At 42.8% G+C, this 20,917-nt stretch overlaps 1 pseudogene; it reads right to left on the bottom strand.

Moving 5' to 3' along the window:
- Nucleotides 1-19,955: 19,955 nt before the first annotated feature.
- LOC140276229 (U2 spliceosomal RNA) lies at nt 19,956-20,132 on the bottom strand (annotated as a pseudogene).
- Nucleotides 20,133-20,917: the final 785 nt, after the last annotated feature.

The following is a 20,917-nucleotide window of genomic DNA, read 5'->3' as shown; positions in this document are numbered from 1 at the left end:
ACTCAAACTAAATTAAAACTGCTAAACCGCTAATCTTTTACATACAAGGCAGATGTCAAATTCACCGAAATAGGATCTAAGGGTATTTGGCCAATCGAGCTGTAGCAGCTTCGGTAAAAGAGTATAAGTTGAAGAGTTTGTGAATAAAGGTGTGCGCACACATAGTGAGTTGTAGGAAAATAGGCAGGGAGCAATGCCGGCTGGGGTATATGTTCTTGTATGTTGTCTGACTGTTTGATTTGAATGTGTTGTGTAAGTGTCCTGTTGAATGTTACATGTTTGGGCTTTGACACGCTTCACTGTGGTTGTTAACTGTGTGGTGTGTCCTGAAATGTTATATGTTTGGGCTGTGTGACATGCTTAATGCTTTTCAGTAGCAACCCACTTATTCATATATAGCAACTGACAACATAAGAAGTCCGGACATACTTTGATAGTAGTTGTAGAAGTATCCTTATTGATAATAGATAAACTAATTCATAGTGATAGAACAGTAGATGAACAGGTGCCTGCACATGTCTCATGAAAATAAAATGGGTGTATGATTGCTGACGGCAGAGCAATACTGCCAAACTTATGAGTTCTTGTGGCAAACTTGATTCAGTGTCTTGACGTGTATACGCTGTTTCGCTGACTTGTCACAAGAAACAAAGTGTGTTTGATAAGATCCAACCATTTTATTACGGGAGGATCAGTATGTATGGATTCTGATGTGACTGATAAACCCATTCGTATCTTAAGCATAATCTAATACGTGAGACAACGCCCTGGCACACATTATGGACTGTCCCCACAGTCCATAATGTAGAAAAGAGAGAAAAAAGCCTTTCTGATTTGGTGTGTGTGCTCACAGTGCAGAGTGTAGAGAAAAGAGAGAAAAGAAAGCCGTTTTGGTGTCACGGGTGTTGTGACTTACACACACACATTTCTGAATTGAGAAAGGAAATTATTTTAGAGAAAGCACTAGAGTTTAGATCCCACATTTGTTGATAGGCATTCATTTAATTTTTCTTTTAATCAGTTTTAAAGTGAATACTAACTGAGAAATGAAAAAGGTGAAGAGTTTAGAAGCTTGGTTCAAGAGCAAAACTTGGTTTATGATCAGCTGAGTCTCTAAACAGAACAGCAAAGGGCTTCATCGAACATTTAAAAAAGATTCAGATTGTTAGAATATCCAGAATTTATAGGAATGGTGGTGATTACTCTTATTTTCTAGAATGGAAATAACTGCACCATGTCTGTTTTATGAATTTAAGGGGCTAAAAAGTTTTGTTCTCGTTTTTCTATGATTAACCGAATGTATGTGAGAGTCCAAACAGACAGAAGGGTTACGGCCGAGCACTGGACCTTCCAAAAAAGATGAGACAGGCTGGACCTGTGCCATACTAGTTAAGACCTGCCTGTGGATAACAGGTTCTTTAAACTCTCACACACACAAACTCACACACGTTCGCACACATACACCCACACACACACACACATTCTTGAACTTGCTGCAAGATTAAACATTTGCATTAACTGACTCCAGCAACTCTGAGTCTCATTGAGAGACTTTTCTCAACAATTGGGTCCTCAAACCAGATCTCAACGTTTTTTCCGCTTTCCAGGGTCGGAGCTGAAACCGTGCACGGGGGAGTCCAGTACTTCTAATGAAAGACCCCCTGCTGAATTGCGGTAATTAGGGGCCAGTGTCCACTGAAAGGGGGAAAAAGGGACGAGATCGTACTTTTGAATCAATGGCCAGAAGCCATTGGCAGTGCAGGCATCAACAATAATGGTGTTATTTCACCCATTAACACTTAAGGTACCTCATGCAGTGGCTGTGATATGGTTACTTAACAAAATATCTTTACCAGACATCTCTCCTACATAACAGTTCTTCTTTCACAGCCACACCTTGTTGTCGAGAGATGTGCTACACTTAATCCATCCACACTGCTACCTACCCCACAGATGGAAAGCCTCATGATTGCATGTCAGAAATAACCATCAGTGTTTTACCCAGGCCAGACTTAACTGATATACGTTATGAAAATGCAGAAATAACTATATTTATTCAACAGGTCAAGCAAAAAACCCTGATGGCACAAATGCTACAGGATTTGCAGTAGTAACAGAAACTGAAGTTTTCTTAAAACAACCACTACCAAAAAATTACTCTGTTCAAGCAGTCGAATTGGTAGCTTTAACTGAAGCTTGTAAATTAAATAACAAAAAGGTTGTTAACGTTTACACTGACAGTCAGTATGCCTTCTCAACTGTACATGTGTTAACACAGCATTGGAAAAACAGGTATGTTGACATCCACAGCTAAATGTATAAACTACAAATATTTTAGCATTATTAGATGTTATTCAATTGCCATCTACAATAGACTCGTATGAATGACCGGAAGGAAAACCATACTGCCAAAGAATTTGTTTAAATATGCTGCAGTATTGAGCCACGGACCATGTCATGTCTCAACAGGAGGGATGGAAGCAATAATGAACAAGGTTTTTACAGCATATGGTTTTACTAATTATTGAATTTTTTTTTTTAGAATAAATAAATTAATAAAGTTTTGTCTAGCAGGTCAAATATGTGCAAAATACATTCCACAGGGCAATCTAAGACCAAAACGAAGATAATTCCCTAAGCCAGTGTATCTTTTTCAACATATTTGTTTGTATTTCATTATTTCATTATTGTGTAGATTTCATTGAACTAAATTAATGTTAAGGGAAACGATTCTGCTCAGTGACAACAGAGGTTTTTACCAAATGGTCTGAAATATTTCCATGTGCACAAGCAGATGCACTCTCAGTAGCAAAATCATGCGTAAAATAACTCATTTCTAGATTTGAAATTCCTGAAAAGATCTTCAGTGATAATTTGACACACTTTGTAAACTATGTCATCTCACTGATGGCAAAGAACTTAAAATAGATCTTAGAAACCACTGTGATATAGAAGGTTTCGCTAACACATTGGAATTGTTTTACTATTTACATATGCATGTGCAGTGAAGAATTGCTTGCTGCTGATAAATGCAAAGAAGAACAGCTTACACATAGATGCTCACATATAGGCTGCTGAATGCAATGAAGACCTGCTTATCCAGTAAAGTTCAATGTCAATGTGTAATATTCAATTAGGATTTGCAAAACAGTGAAGTTAAACAATGAATGGGTCCATAGTCGGTATGAGAAGACTACAGGAATATTTACCTGGGTGTACGTTCAAACAGAGATGAGAAAATTGCGATAAATTATTGTTTGTTTGTTTGTTAGTATGTATATGAATGTTATGTGTATAAACTGTGTTGAGTTGTAGTTACTCAGTAGTGTCTCAGTGAAACAACCGACGGGGGAAGCCTTGCGGTGACAACAAAAGCAGTGTTTTACTGATCAGTCAAGTTGCTCCAGTGTACTCCATACAAACTGGTTGGCTACTGAAGGGATAGAAAATGGGGAATACTTGTTTTAAAGCAAACAAGGAATTAGATGGGAAAAATACATGTTTTAACGGGACCCAGACAATATTATATAGATGTCGCCACTGAAGTAAAGAACATTTACGTGGGATGGTGTGAGGGTCCTCGTTTGGCTGACGTTCGCCGATATGCTCGCCATGCTCAGAACCAAGTTGAGACGCGTAAGACAACCAAAAGGGACAAGTGTGAAAAGGAGCTACATTTGGCAACCATGACCATGTATTACGCAGTTGGTGTAAACAGAGGACGAGGCCGAAGTCGAAGACGTGGACGTGTGGGAGAGGAGGTCGAAATGGGCCACGCCAGAGCTATGATCCGAATATTTGTTTTTACTGTGGCCAGACTGGACACTGGAAGAAGGACTGTCCACAGCTAAAAAGTGATGAAATTGGGCAAAAGGCTGACTGAGGGTGGGAGGCAGGTTCTGGACGTCACGCGGCAGCGGAGCCTCCACTAATGGGTGATAGCACAAACACACTCACACATTTTTCCTGCTCTGTGTAGTGAAGCAACGCTTGCCGACTGTGATTCACGTAGTAAAGTTTTGCATGCTATTTCCGTCCTAGAGCAAAGATATTTCTCTCAGAATATAGGAACTTATGTTCATCAGTAGTGACGTCAGGGGAGTTTGATTGTCCTCCAAAGTTAAGTGGAAACCACGTTTACTGTATGTCTGCATCAGGCCAGGTTGTGAAGGAGAAAATGACAATGCCCATTGCGTGTTGTCACTCCCGATGAGCTCTCCTTCAAACACTCATTTTTGTTATCAGAGTTGTGTCCCATTAACCTGATGGGCTGTGATCTCATGTGTAAATTAGGCATTATTTTAACTTCTACACCAGAGGGTGTTAAGGTTATGTTACAGCCTGACAAAGTTTTCACAGCAGTGCAGTTTGATTCATCGGCACTTACATATGCTTATGAGTGGAAACTTCCCAGCTCTCCTTTTTCACAACAACTAGTGGAAGAAGCAAAAGCGTTAGTTTCACCCCTTTCTGATTTCATGCAACCTACTGATTTGCACTGCACATCACACATTTCTTTGGGGCCTGACAATGACTATGAGAAGAAGTGAAAAAATATGTGCGCCTACTTTATTGGCTGTGTCGCTCACTCCAGAGCACTTCGATTTTTTTAATGTTTGTGGTACTCGCCCTCACATTTCCTTGGCCAAACGTACACACTGGCAGTGACAAGGTGTGGGAGAGTTTGTTGCTACATGTCAGAAAGAAATGGAGTGGACTGTTTCACCTGCTGATCCAAATTTGATGTTTTCTGAGCGATTGTCAGCATACAAAAAAACATTTTTGAGTACAATGCATTGTCAAAGAACTGTGGACTTAATTCCTACCACAGAATCACATTTTGAAGCATGTTTTTTATCTGAAACAGATTTGTCTTCGATACCCATGTTGGCTGAAGATCAAAGATCATATGGCTGGACATTCACACCTACTTGCAGCCGAACACCACCTCTCCCGCTTTTGATGATGTATGGTCCGGCATTCTTACCTTTTCTAACACATTTTTCAGCAATTATGGTCGGAGATTCACACCTCCTTACAGCCGAACACCTCCGCTCCTGCATTTGATGGTGTATAGTCGGGCATTCTCACCCTTTCTCATCAGCTTTTTGCAAATTATGATCTAACATTCACACCTGCTTTTGATGATGTATAGTTGGACATTCACACCTTTTCTTACCCATTTTTCAGGAATTATGGGTGGACATTCAAACCTTCCTGCAGCTGAACACCTCCTCTCCCGCTTATGATCATGTGCGGTTTGATATTCGAAAATTTTCTTTCATGTTTTCTAGCAATTATTGATGGACATTCAGACCTTCTTGCAGCTGAACACCTCCGCTCCCGCTTTTGATGGTGTATAGTCGGGCTTTCGATTATTTTCTTCCCCGTTTTTAAAAAAATTATGGTTGGACATTCAGACCTTCTTGCAGCCGAAAACCTCCGCTCCCTCTTTTGATCATACATTGTCGGGCATTCGCACCTTTTCTTACCCGCTTTTTACAAACCATGGTCGGACTTTCACACCTTCTTGTAGCCGAACACATACGCTCCCACTATTGATTGTGTACAGTCGGGTATTTTAACCTTTTCTTACCCGCTTTTTACCAACTATGGTCGGACATTCCATTGCATGCAATACTCTCCCATGGTCCTGATTCATTACCCAAATCCCTTGGTCTCTGATGACCGCTGTGCTTGCTGACTTCCTCAAGGATGCGGTGTACAAAATCATCAGTCCCTTCACCGGGTTTCTGTTTGCAGGTGTAAATGTGGGACATATTGATTTTGGTTGGAAATTGAGTGGTGATGGCTTGACACAGTCTTTGGATGGCTGCTTCATATTGAGCGTTATCATTATGTCCTCGTTCACTGTTGGTAGGTCGCAAATCCAGTTGTAGCATACTGGCCTCTATTTTGCAGAGGTCGGTCGGTTTGAACTTTTTTGCCAATATGCGACGCAATTCAACCCCAGTCGGGCAGATTGTGCGCAGAAATCTCGCAACTCGTCAGCAAAATGGGGTCCAGAAATCTCTGGATCTGGTAAGCATTGTTATGCTTCCATGATGTCAGTCTCAGTCCAGGGTCGATAAACCAGTAATGGTCCAGTGGGAACTGCAACTTTAACCATAGGCATGGTTTGAATCTGGTTTTGTTTTTTCTCACGTTTAGATCTCTGAAGTCCAGATTGTGGGTAAAGGATTTTTGTCACTTGCGTTAAAAGTTCTTGGGCAGGTACGCTGGAGAACCAAACGTCTTCCTTTTCCTCATCATCAGACCTATGTAACTGATGTTGTGAGAATGATGGAATTTCTTCCCGAGGGAGGATGGAAGAAGTCCCTTCTTCCCGAGAGCCAGAAGCTTGTGGCAGGGCTGGCTGTTGTTGTTGCAGGGCAGGAGTCCAGGTCTGGATCCGGCACAGCTAATACTAAATTATTATCATCATTCCGTCATGGCATTTGTTTAACATTTTCCTTTCTTTCTCTTAATACACTTTATTTTTTCCAAAATTCTATACCTTTCTTACTTCTTATTTAAACTTAATTTTCTTTTTTTTGCTTCATCTCTTTCTCATATTTGCAAAACTTTTCTTCTAATTTTCTTATTTCTAACATACTAAAAGAACCTTCAGGTGGAAAACCTCTGGACCATATGTCTTTTTCATTTCATCATGCTTAGGTCCCCCGGTAGGGTCAAAAGTCTGAGACCTACTGTTTCCCATTCTCAGACTTGGAATGGGGAAATATATTCCTTCACTCAAAGGATGTCTCCAATGAGGACCTTAATCTGTACTCACACTTCTTCGGAGTACTTCACACTTCTTCGGACTGCTTCAAAAGTTTCACTTACCCATGAAATCTCTGTCTCACTAATGACACAACCGGGAAACCCTCTTTTATTCAAATAAAAACTAAACAGCAGTCCTATCGTCTCAGACTATCATATTTCAAAAATGATCCCAGCGCTGGTATTCAAGAAAAGGACCTGCCAGTCCTCTCTCTCAGAAAAGGCCTTGGAGGTATGAGGCTGGAACAGCTACTTCAGTCCAGGCTGGCCATGCACTGCGATCCGGTCCAGAGACACCAGTCGAGGGATCCTGTTCGTGACGCCAAAATTGTGGTGGAAATTTAGTAACGCACAGAGTCAGTTATTTTCTTCTGAGGAGATAAGAGGCTTTAATAATAATATCTTGAAAGAGAGAACAACACAGTACAGAATACAGAGTTGCTCTGAAGCAAAAACACAGTTATATTGCCCGCTCATCACGTCATCTGTCTTTGGTTGATAGTTGATTGTTCTTCTAACTTTCCTCCCAAACCATCAGTTTAGGTTACCCAAAAGGAGTGTATTGCTCCATCACAAGTATGCTTCTTTCACATACAGGGTAATATGAAGAATTTTATGCCTGAAACCTATTTAGACATGCAAAAATATGAAGGACAAAGCAGTTTTAACTTAGTTTGAGTGAAGGAATTCATTTTATATCAAAATCCGGAATTGTGTAGAACTCGTGAAAAGAAGCTTATTCTTGGATTCCTGAAAAAATTTAGTGTTGTTGTTTCCTATCCTGAAAAGTACTACGTTCGTTTTTGTTTAAAGGTATTTAGACATGGATAAATATGAAGGACAAAGCAGTTTTAACTTGGTTTGAGTGAAGGAATTAATTTTATATCAAAATCCGATATTGTGTAGAACTCGTCAAACGACGCTTATTCTCGGATTCCTGAAAAGGTTTAGTGTTGTTCTTTCCTATCCTGCAAAGTACAACGTTCTTTTTTGTTTAAAGCTATTTGGACATGGATAAATATGAAGGACAAAGCAGTTTTAACTTAGTTTGAGTGAAGGAATTCATTTTATATCAAAATCCGAAATTGTGTAGAACTCGTGAAAATAAGCTTATTCTCGGATTCCTAAAGGTTTAGTGTTGTTGTTTCCTATCCTGCAAAGTACAACGTTCTTTTTTGTTTAAAGCTATTTAGACATGGATAAATATGAAGGAAAAGCAGTTTTAACTTGGTTTGAGTGAAGGAATTCATTTTATATCAAAATCCGGAATTGTGCATTATGGCAGCAGAATTGTAGTCTGAATACCTTTATGCCAAACAGATTTGCTTTGCCAAGGGAAGTTTTATAATTGTTTATTGTTTATGTTTACAATATATAAACTAGCAGAATAATTAATTCATCCTCCTGGTCCCTCCCACCCCGGAGAGGGCAGCCAGAGACTGGCTGCAATAGGCATCCCCGCTACCTGGGACCCAACACAGGGCAGGAGGGCCTGATGTCCACCAGGCTCGGGGCCTGCAGTCACCATATTCCGGGAGCTACTGTACCCCCAGAAGGAACCCATCCCGCCCCACCCCACTCAACCCAACCCCACCCCGGAGGACCTCTACAAAAACAAACAAACAACAACAAAAATCAAACAAACAAACAAACAAATCACCCGGTTACACCAGTCGCAGCAGCCCGGGCCTGAGACCCACCATCACCCATGCCCCCCCAGGCCCCCCCCAACAGGGGAAAAGCACACCCCCATACAGACCCCCTCCTCCTCACCGCACGCCCCAACACCCTAAAAAAAATAACCACCTGCGGACACCTTGGAGTTCCCAGAGCAACAAGGCCGGCACCAGGACCTGCACCAACCCACGCATTCTGTGGCATGTCCAGGGCAACCCAGACCCCCCAGGCACAGGCAGGGCCCCGCCCCGGGCACAAGGCAGCGGCAAGCCACCAGGTCCAGGCCCAGCTCCACCACCCACGCCAGAGCGGCCCCGTCACCCGGTACAGAGCCAGCAGCCACCACCCCAAGGCCCCTAAGGGACCCCGCCCCACACCGCAAGACAGCCCCACCCGCAAGCCCCCAAAACTGCCCTCCAAGCCCGACACACAGTCCCCCCAGCAATGACCAACCGCCCAGAGCGACGGGACAGCAACCCACCACCAACACTATGTGATCAAGCTAATCAGAGGGGACCAGAGAGAATTAAATTCAGCCAATTGATGTTTTGAGGAGGCAGACATTGTTTCCATGCTAATATAATCTAAAAGAAAATTTCTAAACTGGTTAATACACAGATTGTTCTTCGCTTTCTAGTTCATGAGAATAGTTTTCTTTGCTATACATAACACTGTGAGGATCATGTGTGCTAAGCTAAATTCCACGTTGATGTTGTCTAAGTCACCCAGTATGCACAGTGTGGGGCATGCAGGAATGCTACACTTTAGCCATGTTGATAGGTCCGCACAGACTTCAAGCCAGAACTTCTGGACAGGCGCACAAAACCACAAAGCGTGTGCATAATCATCAGGTGTGTTATCTGTGCAATGTGAGCAGATGTTTGAGTGTGTTAGACCCATCCTGAACATCCTTTGTCCTGTATAGTGTGTTCTATGAAGAATTTTGTATTGTATGAGCTGTAAATTAGGATTTTGAGTCATTGTGAAGGTGTTCAAACATATTTGTGGCCAGAAGCTATGACTAGAACTGATGGATAAATCTGCCTCCCATTTTGAGGACGGTAGAGACATTGTGTCATCTATCTTAGACAATAATTTATATATTTTTGATAGTAGTTTTGGGGTGCAGATGCTTAGAAATTCTGCTTCCCTAATCGGGAGTTGTAAGTCTGGTTGGTGGAGGATATATTTCTTTGTTATTATAGACTTAAGTTGTTGATATTCTAGGAATTTATTGCTGCCTATCTCATGTTGTGATATGAGCTCATCAAATGAAATAAAATGTCCATTTTGGATTATATGTTCCAGATGTTTGATTCCTTTGATCTTCCAGAGAGTAAAGTTTAGCATTTTTTTGTTTTGCAGGATGTCAGGATTGTTCCAGATGGGTGTAAGCTTACACGGGACAAGTGAAGACTTTGTTATTTTAAGAAATTCCCACCAGGCTGTCAGAGAGGTGCTGATGTTAATGCTTTTGAAACATTTGTGATTTTTCACGTTTTGACTAATAAGTGGCAGGTCAGAGATTTCCAGATTATCACACAATGCTTGTTCTATACTTATCCATGTTCATGTATTGGGCTAGGTTTAAACCATTTTGATATATACTGTAACCTATTGGCTAAGGAATAGTGCTGAAAATTAGGTAAATCTAATCCACCCTGTCCTTGGTCTTCTGTAGGGTTTTTAAACTAATACGTGGTGGTTTGTTTTTCCACAGAAATTTAGAGATGCATGAATCTAGTGACTTAAACCAAGTAGCAGGTGGTTTTATGGGGATCATTGAGAACAGATAGTTAACTTTTGGTAGTATCATCATTTTAATGGTTGTAACTCTCCCCATAAGTGATATAGGTAAGGACTTCCAACGAGAGAGATCGTTCTTTACTGTCTTTAATAATTGCACATTGAGGCGGCCTGTTGCCACTGCGGGTTCTTTCAGAGAGACTCAGAGACAGAGGACGGTTCAACGTATAGTTTATTTAACCCTTTTTCATGAATGTGGAGTCGTTCGCAGGCCTTCCCTCCCGGTTCGTGCTGCCGACTCCACTTCAATCCTCCTTACAGCTCTGAGTTTTTTAAAGAGGAGAGTGATTAGACAAGTGACTGCCGGTGTACTAATCACTCACCTAGTCCTGCTCCCCAGAGCTCTCTCCACAGCTCTCTCCTGCAGCTGATGCACCACGCCCCCAAATGGGAGAGAGGAGTTAGGTGTGTGGAGAAGAGGCTCCCCACAGAGGGTCTGCTTTACCCTCTCAAGTGACACCTGGCACTGCTTCGTCCACCGGACCGGATCAGAGGCACCTTTTCGCGAAGTTGGGAATAAATCGCCGGTAATATCCGGCCAGCCCCAAAAACCGCCTCACCTCTTTCTTGATCTTAGGTTTTGGGCAGGCTGCAATCGCTGCTGTCTTGTCTACCTGTGGACGCACCTGTCCGCCGCCCAAGTGGTACCCCAGATACCGTACCTCCCTCCATCCAACTGCACACTTCTTTGGGTTGGCCGTGAGCCCCGCCTGCCGCAGTGACTCCAGCACTGCCGCCATCTGCTGAACATGCTCCGCCCAGCTGTTGCTATGGATGATGACGTCATCCAGGTAAGCGGCAGCATACGCAGGAACTTACATCATGAAAAGCGAGATCAGAGGTGTTTGGCTGAGAGAAGGCCACAGTTTGCGATGCAATAATTAAAGGCCTCATGCCAGATGTCGCCACTGAAGTAAAGAACATTTACGTGGGATGGTGTGAGGGTCCTCGTTTGGCTGACGTTCGCCGATATGCTCGCCATGCTCATAACCAAGTTGAGACGCGTAAGACAACCAAAAGGGACAAGTGTGAAAAGGAGCTGCATTTGGCAGCCATGACCATGTATTCCGCAGTGTGTGTAAACAGAGGACGAGGCCGAAGTCAAAGACGTGGACGTGTGGGAGAGGAGGTCGAAATGGGCCACGCCAGAGCTATGATCCGAATATTTGTTTTTACTGTGGCCAGACTGGACAGCTGAAAAGTGATGAAATTGGGCAAAAGGCTGACTGAGGGTGGGAGGCAGGTTCTGGACGTCACGCGGCAGCGGAGCCTCCACTAATGGGTGATAGCACAAACACACTCACACATTTTTCCTGCTCTGTGTAGTGAAGAAACGCTTGCCGACTGTGATTCACGTAGTAAAGTTTTGCATGCTATTTCCGTCCTAGAGCAAAGATATTTCTCTCAGAATATAGGAACTTATGTTCATCAGTAGTGACGTCAGGGGAGTTTGATTGTCCTCCAAAGTTAAGTGGAAACCACGTTTACTGTATGTCTGCATCAGGCCAGGTTGTGAAGGAGAAAATGACAATGCCCATTGCGTGTTGTCACTCCCGATGAGCTCTCCTTCAAACACTCATTTTTGTTATCAGAGTTGTGTCCCATTAACCTGATGGGCTGTGATCTCATGTGTAAATTAGGCATTATTTTAACTTCTACACCAGAGGGTGTTAAGGTTATGTTACAGCCTGACAAAGTTTTCACAGCAGTGCAGTTTGATTCATCGGCACTTACATATGCTTATGAGTGGAAACTTCCCAGCTCTCCTTTTTCACAACAACTAGTGGAAGAAGCAAAAGCGTTAGTTTCACCCCTTTCTGATTTCATGCAACCTACTGATTTGCACTGCACATCACACATTTCTTTGGGGCTATGAGAAGAAGTGAAAAAATATGTGCGCCTACTTTATTGGCTGTGTCGTTCACTCCAGAGCACTTCGATTTTTTAATGTTTGTGGTACTCGCCCTCACATTTCCTTGGCCAAACGTACACACTGGCAGTGACAAGGTGTGGGAGAGTTTGTTGCTACATGTCAGAAAGAAATGGAGTGGACCGTTTCACCTGCTGATCCAAATTTGATGTTTTCTGAACGATTGTCAGCATACAAAAAAACATTTTTGAGTACAATGCATTGTCAAAGAACTGTGGACTTAATTCCTACCACAGAATCACATTTTGAAGCATGTTTTTTATCTGAAACAGATTTGTCTTCGATACCCATGTTGGCTGAAGTGCCCAATGATCTTTGGGCTAAGAGCAAATATGATGTGGGGTTGATAAAAGGCTGTGAACCAGTAATTGTCACCCCTAAATCAGACATTTGTCCATGTAAAAAACAATACCCTTTTAAGCCTGAAGCAATTAAAGGGATTAAACCTGTTTTTCAATCTTTTCATAAAACAGGCGTTATTGTTCCTTTTGAAAATTCACCTGTACTTACTCCATTGTTTCCTGTTAAAAAGATTAAAGATGCTGGCCAGCCAGATGAATGGCGTTTTGTACAGGACCTCCAAGCGGTGAATGCTGCAGTTCAGCCACATGCTCCTACTGTGCCCAACCCACACACTATTTTGTCTCAAATTACATCAGATGCACAGTTTTTCTCAGTGGTTGACTTGTCGCCAGTGCACCCTGATAGCCCATTTTGGTTTGCTTTTTAGTTTGAAGGGAGATCTTGGACTTTTACCCGGTTATGCCAGGGGTACTGTGAAAGTCCCACTATTTACAATGCTGCCCTCAAAGCTAGTCTGGATTAACTTCAATCAACCACAGGCTCTGCTCTTTTGCAGTATGTGGATGACATCCTTTTATGTAGTCCATCTAAACAACAGTGTGAAAAAGACAGTGAATCTGTTGAAACATCTTCCTTCTTATGGCCATAAAGCCAGCCTTTCTAAGTTACAGTTTGTACAGGACGAATGTGTACAATGTGCACATGCTGGTTACAAATAAGAAAATACAAACAACAAACAGTTTCTGCCATGGTTCACAGCATGTGTATGATCACCTTCATCGCAGGTCTCAGCAAGGATGTTTCAATCTTCGGTGTCAGAGGTTACTAGCACTTAACACACCGGTGGAGTACAGCTTTTACTGCTGACTCTTATCTTTGTCCTTCCGGGCGTGTTGGTTAGGCTGATGTATGTCAGGGTGGAAGTCAACTACTGGTTCTGGTACCTTCTTACAGTGACTGGCATGAATCCAGGTTGCTCTCTCTGCAACTTTAACAGCTGTATGAGTGACCAGTAGCACCTGGAACGGGCCTTGCCAACGTTTGGACTTCCAATGTTTCCTGCGAAGTTCCTTCACCACCTGTCATCTGGTTGGAGTGGTGTGTTTTCTGTGGCTGGAAGGGCTGCTTTTACTGTCTGTGAAACTTGAGATAGAACAGTGGAAAGGTTTCGACAGTAAGACAACATAGCATCATCACAAACAGTTGTGGAAGGGAGGGGTCTGGTTACAGGTCCCAATCCCAGGTTAGGAGGTCTGCCAAATAAAATTTCAAATGGGCTGAGATTCACTTGAGCTCTGATTCTCATTCTCATGTAGGTAAGCACAATAGGTAATACTTTTGTCCATGGCAGACCTGTTTCTTCACAACATTTGGCTAACTTGGACTTTAATGTACCATTTTCTCTTTCCACAGCACCTCCACTCTGTGGATGATAAGCACAATGTGTGCGCAAGGTTATTCCCAAGAATTTACCAACCTCAGTCAATGCAGTGTTTACAAAATGTGTGCCATTATCACTGCTGATCTTCTCTGGAATGCCCCATCTAGGAATGATTTCTGTTTAGCAGTGCTTTAGTCACTGCATTACTGTTTGCATGTTTTGCAGGGAAAACTTCAACCCATTTACTAAACACGTCCACTATTACTAGTGCATATTTCTTTCTTTCAGCTGGTGTAAGTTCAACAAAATCCATCATCAAATGTTCAAAAGGTTTCTCTGGTGGAGGGTGTGCAACTTGCGATGTGTGTAATGCCTTTCCTACATTATGTGTGGCACAAACCATACATGACTGACAGTATTTTTGCGCATATGAACTGAACCCTTTTGTGAACCACTGAGCAGTGAGTGCATTCAGCATCCCCCCTTTTGACACATGGTCCAACCCATGTGTCAATTTTGAAAAATGAGGAAAAAAATGTTTAGGTAGACAGGGTTTACCATCAGGTCCCATCCAAACACCATCCATATGAGTTGCACCCACAGAGGACCAAATGCGTCCAGAGGACCAAATTTCATCTGCAGAGGCAAAAGTTTGCAAAGCATGGAGATCTGTGAGGGAGTCTTCTGCCTGCAAAGAGAGGGAAGCGAAAACAGGAAAAGATTTAGCTGCTTGCTTAGCTGCAGCATCAGCTCTGGCATTGCCACAAGCAACAGGATCGTCTGAGTTAGTGTGAGCCGCACACTTACAGACCGAGATTGCTGTAGGCAAAAGGATCACATCAAGAAGATCAGAAACCTGCTTGGAGTTCAGAATAGTTTTACCATCTGATTTAAGGAAATGCCTGTGTTTCCACAGCGCACCAAAGTCATGAACAACACCAAAAGCATATCTGGAATCTGTGTAAATAGTGACAGACTTACCAGCTGCCAACTTACAAGCTTCAGTAAGTGCAATAAGCTCAGTAGTTTGAGCAGAGAAATGTTTAGGAAGAGAACCAGACAACAAAGTGTCATGTGAAGAACATACTGCAAACCAAACACAGTTAGTACCTGTGGCTGGATCACGCAAAGCTGATCCATCTACAAAAAGAATCATGTCAGAGTTTGGAAGAGGAGTCTCTAAAAGATCAGGTCGGGGTGTACAAACTTGTTCCAAAACAGCTTCACAGTCATGAGGCTCCCCATCCTCAGGAGTCGGAAGCAAAGTAGCAGGATTCAGAACAGTACAACGTTTAACAGTGACATTTGGCATATCACAGAGGTGTATCTGAGCCAACGAGCAGTTGAAAGATGTGAAGTTTTCTGCTCGAGAAGAATAATGGCAACAGCATGAGGAACCAAAAAAGTCAAATTAGCGTAGCCCACAATATCTTGGGAGGCCAGGACAGCTTTCTCTGCAGCTGCAACAACACGAAGACAACCAGGCAGGCCTGCAGCCACAGAGTCCAGTTTTGCTGAGAAATGAGCCACTGGCCTTTGCCTGCCCCATGTTCCTGCATAAGAACAGATGTCATGCTTCTCATCAACTGCCTGTATGAAAGGTTTATGAGGATCTGGAATGCCAAGTGTTGGTGCTGTTTGAAGAGCCAGCTTAAGCTGACTAAAGGCTTATTCAGCCTCAGGAGTCCATGGAACACGGTCAGCTGACTGGAGGCCTTTACCATGGATAAGAGCACCTAAGAGAGCTTCGAGAAAAGAGTAGTTAGGAATAAAGTTCCTGCAGTAAGATGTTATACCTAAGAATGACATAAGCTGTTTTTTAGTAACCGGTTTAGGAATGATCTGAACTGCAGCAACACGTTTAGGAGAAAGTGAGCGCCCATCCTTAGAAATCACATGACCCAAAAAGGTGACTTCGTCCTGTACAAACTGTAAATTAGAAAGGCTGGCTTTATGGCTATAAGAATGAAGATGTTTCAACAGATTCACTGTCTTTTTCACACTGTTGTTTAGATGGACTACATAAAAGGATGTCATCCACATACTGCAAAAGAGCAGAGCCTGTGGTTGATTGAAGTTAATCCAGACTAGCTTTGAGGGCAGCATTGTAAATAGTGGGACTTTCACAGTACCCCTGGCATAACCGGGTAAAAGTCCAAGATCTCCCTTCAAACTAAAAAGCAAACCAAAATGGGCTATCAGGGTGCACTGGCGACAAGTCAACCACTGAGAAAAACTGTGCATCTGATGTAATTTGAGACAAAATAGTGTGTGGGTTGGGCACAGTAGGAGCATGTGGCTGAACTGCAGCATTCACCGCTTGGAGGTCCTGTACAAAACGCCATTCATCTGGCTGGCCAGCATCTTTAATCTTTTTAACAGGAATCAATGGAGTAAGCACAGGTGAATTTTCAAAAGGAACAATAACGCCTGTTTTCTGAAAAGATTGAAAAACAGGTTTAATCCCTTTAATTGCTTCAGGCTTAAAAGGGTATTGTTTTTTACATGGACAAAAGTCTGATTTAGGGGTGACAATTACTGGTTCACAGCCTTTTATCAACCCCACATCATATTTGCTCTTAGCCCAAAGATCATTGGGCACTTCAGCCAACATGGGTATCGAAGACAAATCTGTTTCAGATAAAAAACATGCTTCAAAATGTGATTCTGTGGTAGGAATTAAGTCCACAGTTCTTTGACAATGCATTGTACTCAAAAATGTTTTTTTGTATGCTGACAATCGTTCAGAAAACATCAAATTTGGATCAGCAGGTGAAACGGTCCACTCCATTTCTTTCTGACATGTAGCAACAAACTCTCCCACACCTTGTCACTGCCTGTGTGTACGTTTGGCCAAGGAAATGTGAGGGCGAGTACCACAAACATTAAAAAAATCGAAGTGCTCTGGAGTGAGCGACACAGCCAATAAAGTAGGCGCACATATTTTTTCACTTCTTCTCATAGTCATTGTCAGGCCCCAAAGAAATGTGTGATGTGCAGTGCAAATCAGTAGGTTGCATGAAATCAGAAAGGGGTGAAACTAACGCTTTTGCTTCTTCCACTAGTTGTTGTGAAAAAGGAGAGCTGGGAAGTTTCCACTCATAAGCATATGTAAGTGCCGATGAATCAAACTGCACTGCTGTGAAAACTTTGTCAGGCTGTAACATAACCTTAACACCCTCTGGTGTAGAAGTTAAAATAATGCCTAATTTACACATGAGATCACAGCCCATCAGGTTAATGGGACACAACTCTGATAACAAAAATGAGTGTTTGAAGGAGAGCTCATCAGGAGTGACAACACGCAATGGGCATTGTCATTTTCTCCTTCACAACCTGGCCTGATGCAGACATACAGTAAACGTGGTTTCCACTTAACTTTGGAGGACAATCAAACTCCCCTGACGTCACTACTGATGAACATAAGTTCCTATATTCTGAGAGAAATATCTTTGCTCTAGGACGGAAATAGCATGCAAAACTTTACTACGTGAATCACAGTCGGCAAGCGTTTCTTCACTACACAGAGCAGGAAAAATGTGTGAGTGTGTTTGTGCTATCACCCATTAGTGGAGGCTCCGCTGCCGCGTGACGTCCAGAACCTGCCTCCCACCCTCAGTCAGTCTTTTGCCCAATTTCATCACTTTTCAGCTGTGGACAGTCCTTCTTCCAGTGTCCAGTCTGGCCACAGTAAAAACAAATATTCGGATCATAGCTCTGGCGTGGCCCATTTCGACCTCCTCTCCCACACGTCCACGTCTTCGACTTCGGCCTCGTCCTCTGTTTACACCAACTGCGTAATACATGGTCATGGCTGCCAAATGCAGCTCCTTTTCACACTTGTCCCTTTTGGTTGTCTTACGCGTCTCAACTTGGTTCTGAGCATGGCGAGCATATCGGCGAACGTCAGCCAAACGAGGACCCTCACACCATCCCACGTAAATGTTCTTTACTTCAGTGGCAACATCTGGCATGAGGCCTTTAATTATTGCATCGCAAACTGTGGCCTTCTCTCAGCCAAACACCTCTGATCTCGCTTTTCATGATGTAAGGTTGGGCATTCAGACCTTGCTTCACCTGCTTTTCACCAAATATAGTCGGACATTCACACCTTCTTGCAGCCGAACACTTCCACTCCACCTTTTAGTGTTCTATCACACCTTTTTTTTCACCGCATTTTATAGATTATGGTTGGAAATTCTCAACCACTCTCATCCGAAGACCTCTCCTCCCGCTTTTGTTAATATATTTGAACTTTAGTCGGACATTCACACCTTCTTGCAGCCGAACCACCTCCGCTCCCTGTTTTGATCATGTATGGTCTGGCAATACTACCTTTTCTTACCCGTTTATGAGTAATTATGGCTGGACATTCACACCTACTTGCAGCCGAACACCACCTCTCCCGCTTTTGATGATGTATGGTCCGGCATTCTTACCTTTTCTAACACATTTTTCAGCAATTATGGTCGGAGATTCACACCTCCTTACAGCCGAACACCTCCGCTCCTGCATTTGATGGTGTATAGTCGGGCATTCTCACCCTTTCTCATCAGCTTTTTGCAAATTATGATCTAACATTCACACCTGCTTTTGATGATGTATGGTTGGGCATTCTTACCTTTTTTTTTACCCATTTTTCAGGAATTATGGGTGGACATTCAAACCTTCCTGCAGCTGAACACCTCCTCTCCCGCTTATGATCATGTGCGGTTTGATATTCGAAAATTTTCTTTCATGTTTTCTAGCAATTATTGATGGACATTCAGACCTTCTTGCAGCTGAACACCTCCGCTCCCGCTTTTGTTAATATATTTGAACTTTAGTCAGACATTCACACCTACTTGCAGCCGAACACCACCTCTCTAGCTTTTGATGAGGTATGGTCCGGCATTCTTACCGTTTCTAACACATTTTTCAGCAATTATGGTAGGACATTCACACCTTCTTGCAGCTGAACACCTCCTCTCCCACTTATGATCATGTGCGGATTGATTTTCGAAAATTTTCTTTCATGTTTTCTAGCAATTAATAATGGACATTTAGACCTTCTTGCAGCTGAACACCTCCGCTCCCGCTTTTGATCATACATTGTCAGGCATTCGCACCTTGTCTTACCCGCTTTTTACAAACTTTAGTCGAACATTCACACCTTTTTGCAGCCGAACACAGTTTTTTGCAGCCGAATTTGGGCATTCGAACCTTTTCATACCCACTTTTTACCAACTATGGTCGGACATTCACACCGTCTTACAACGGAACACCTCCACTCCCTCTTTTGATGGTGTATGTTCGGGCATTCGAACCTTTTCTTACCCGCTTTTTACAAACTATGCTCGGACATTCAAACCTTCTTGTAGCCGAACACATCCACTCGTGCTTTTGATGATGTATGGTATGGCATTCGAACCTACTTGTTGCCCGCTTTTCATTAATTATGGGTGGACATTCACACCTTGTCGCAGCCAAACACCTCCGCTCCCTGGTTTGATCATGTATGGTTGGACATTCGCACCTTTTCTCACCCGCTTTTTGCAAACTATGGTCGGCCATTCACAGCTTCCTCTCCACCATACTTGTATGGTGGGATATTCACACCCACTTGCATCCGAAGACCTCCGCCCCCACTTTTGTTGATATTTAGTCGGTCATTCGCACCTTACCCGCTTTTGGCAAACTATGGCCTTCTTGCAGCCAAAAACCTCTGATCTCGCTTTTGATGATGTAAGGTTGGGCATTCAGACCTTGCTTCACCTGCTTTTCACCAAATATAGTCGGACATTCACACCTTCTTGCAGCCTAACACTTCCGCTCCACCTTTTAGTTTTCTATGGGGCATTCACACCTTTATTTTCACCGCATTTTATAAAAACACCACAGGAACACCGTATTGAGGCTTTGTTCTGACCGCTCATTCGGTGTCGCGTTTCTTTCAAGCATTTCTCCTGGTTAGCCCGCACTCGGCTCGCTCCCAGAGCCGTGTTAAAGTCTGCTTCGCATTCACTCTCTTTTCTCAGCAGACTAAAAGAAACTTCCATCCTGCACCGCTGTTTGCTTTTTCACAACAGCAGAGGAGAGCGCACCGTTCCCAGCGGCACTGCAATACCGGGTCGATGCTTGGAGTGAACGGAGCAAGCTCCTTTTTCAACTCCTATTGATAAAAATCCATTTAATATGTAGTCCTTGCATAGACATATCACATATTAAACTGATAAGTACAGATGGATTATGTGCAATTATTAAAGAGAGTAGAGGACGATCTCTCTCGTTGGAAGTCCTTACCTATATCACTTATGGGGAGAGTTACAACCATTAAAATGATGATACTACCAAAAGTTAACTATTTGTTCTCAATGATCCCCATAAAACCATCTGCTACTTGGTTTAAGTCACTAGATTCATGCATCTCCAAATTTCTGTGGAAAAACAAACCACCACGTATTAGTTTACAAACCCTACAGAAGACCAAGGACAGTGGTGGATTAGATTTACCTCATTTTCAGCACTATTCCTTAGCCAATAGGTTACAATATATATCAAAATGGTTTAAACCTTGTTGTTGTCACAGTTCCCAGAGACGTTGTAATCGTTGAGGATTCTATATTCACCCCCTCATTAGAGGCACGTGTTGCAGATTGATGACACTGAATCTTCTTCTCTGTTCATTGCTGGCATCATTCCCAGCATCGTAAGTGTTCGTGGCATTGTTAGCCTCTTCTTCTGGATCTTGATATCGAGCATCCTTTTGTATTTCTGGTTTGTAAGTCCTCTCTCTTCGTTCACCGGAGTCTTCGTCTCTTTGTCCTTGAGTTTGGTGATTTTTTCTTTTTTTGATGCCTTGACACAGTGTGACAGGTGATACCACGTGGGAGATCCCTTAACTTGGACTGCTGTCCCTGTGCTGCGAAATGGCTGTGCTGCTCAAATGGTCTCTCCTTCATCATATACACAGTTATTTATACATCACCTTCCACCATGAAGCGTTGTCCCTTTTTGTTTCTCTCTTTGTTCTTAAAATGCTGTTATGCATGTCT

The sequence above is a fragment of the Leuresthes tenuis genome, unplaced genomic scaffold, assembly GCF_036924035.1.
Source record: "Leuresthes tenuis unplaced genomic scaffold, fLeuTen1.0.hap1 SCAF_18, whole genome shotgun sequence".
Classification (NCBI taxonomy): domain Eukaryota; kingdom Metazoa; phylum Chordata; class Actinopteri; order Atheriniformes; family Atherinopsidae; genus Leuresthes; species Leuresthes tenuis.
Note: the sequence above shows the minus strand (reverse complement) of the source record. Positions and strands in the feature narration are given on the sequence as shown.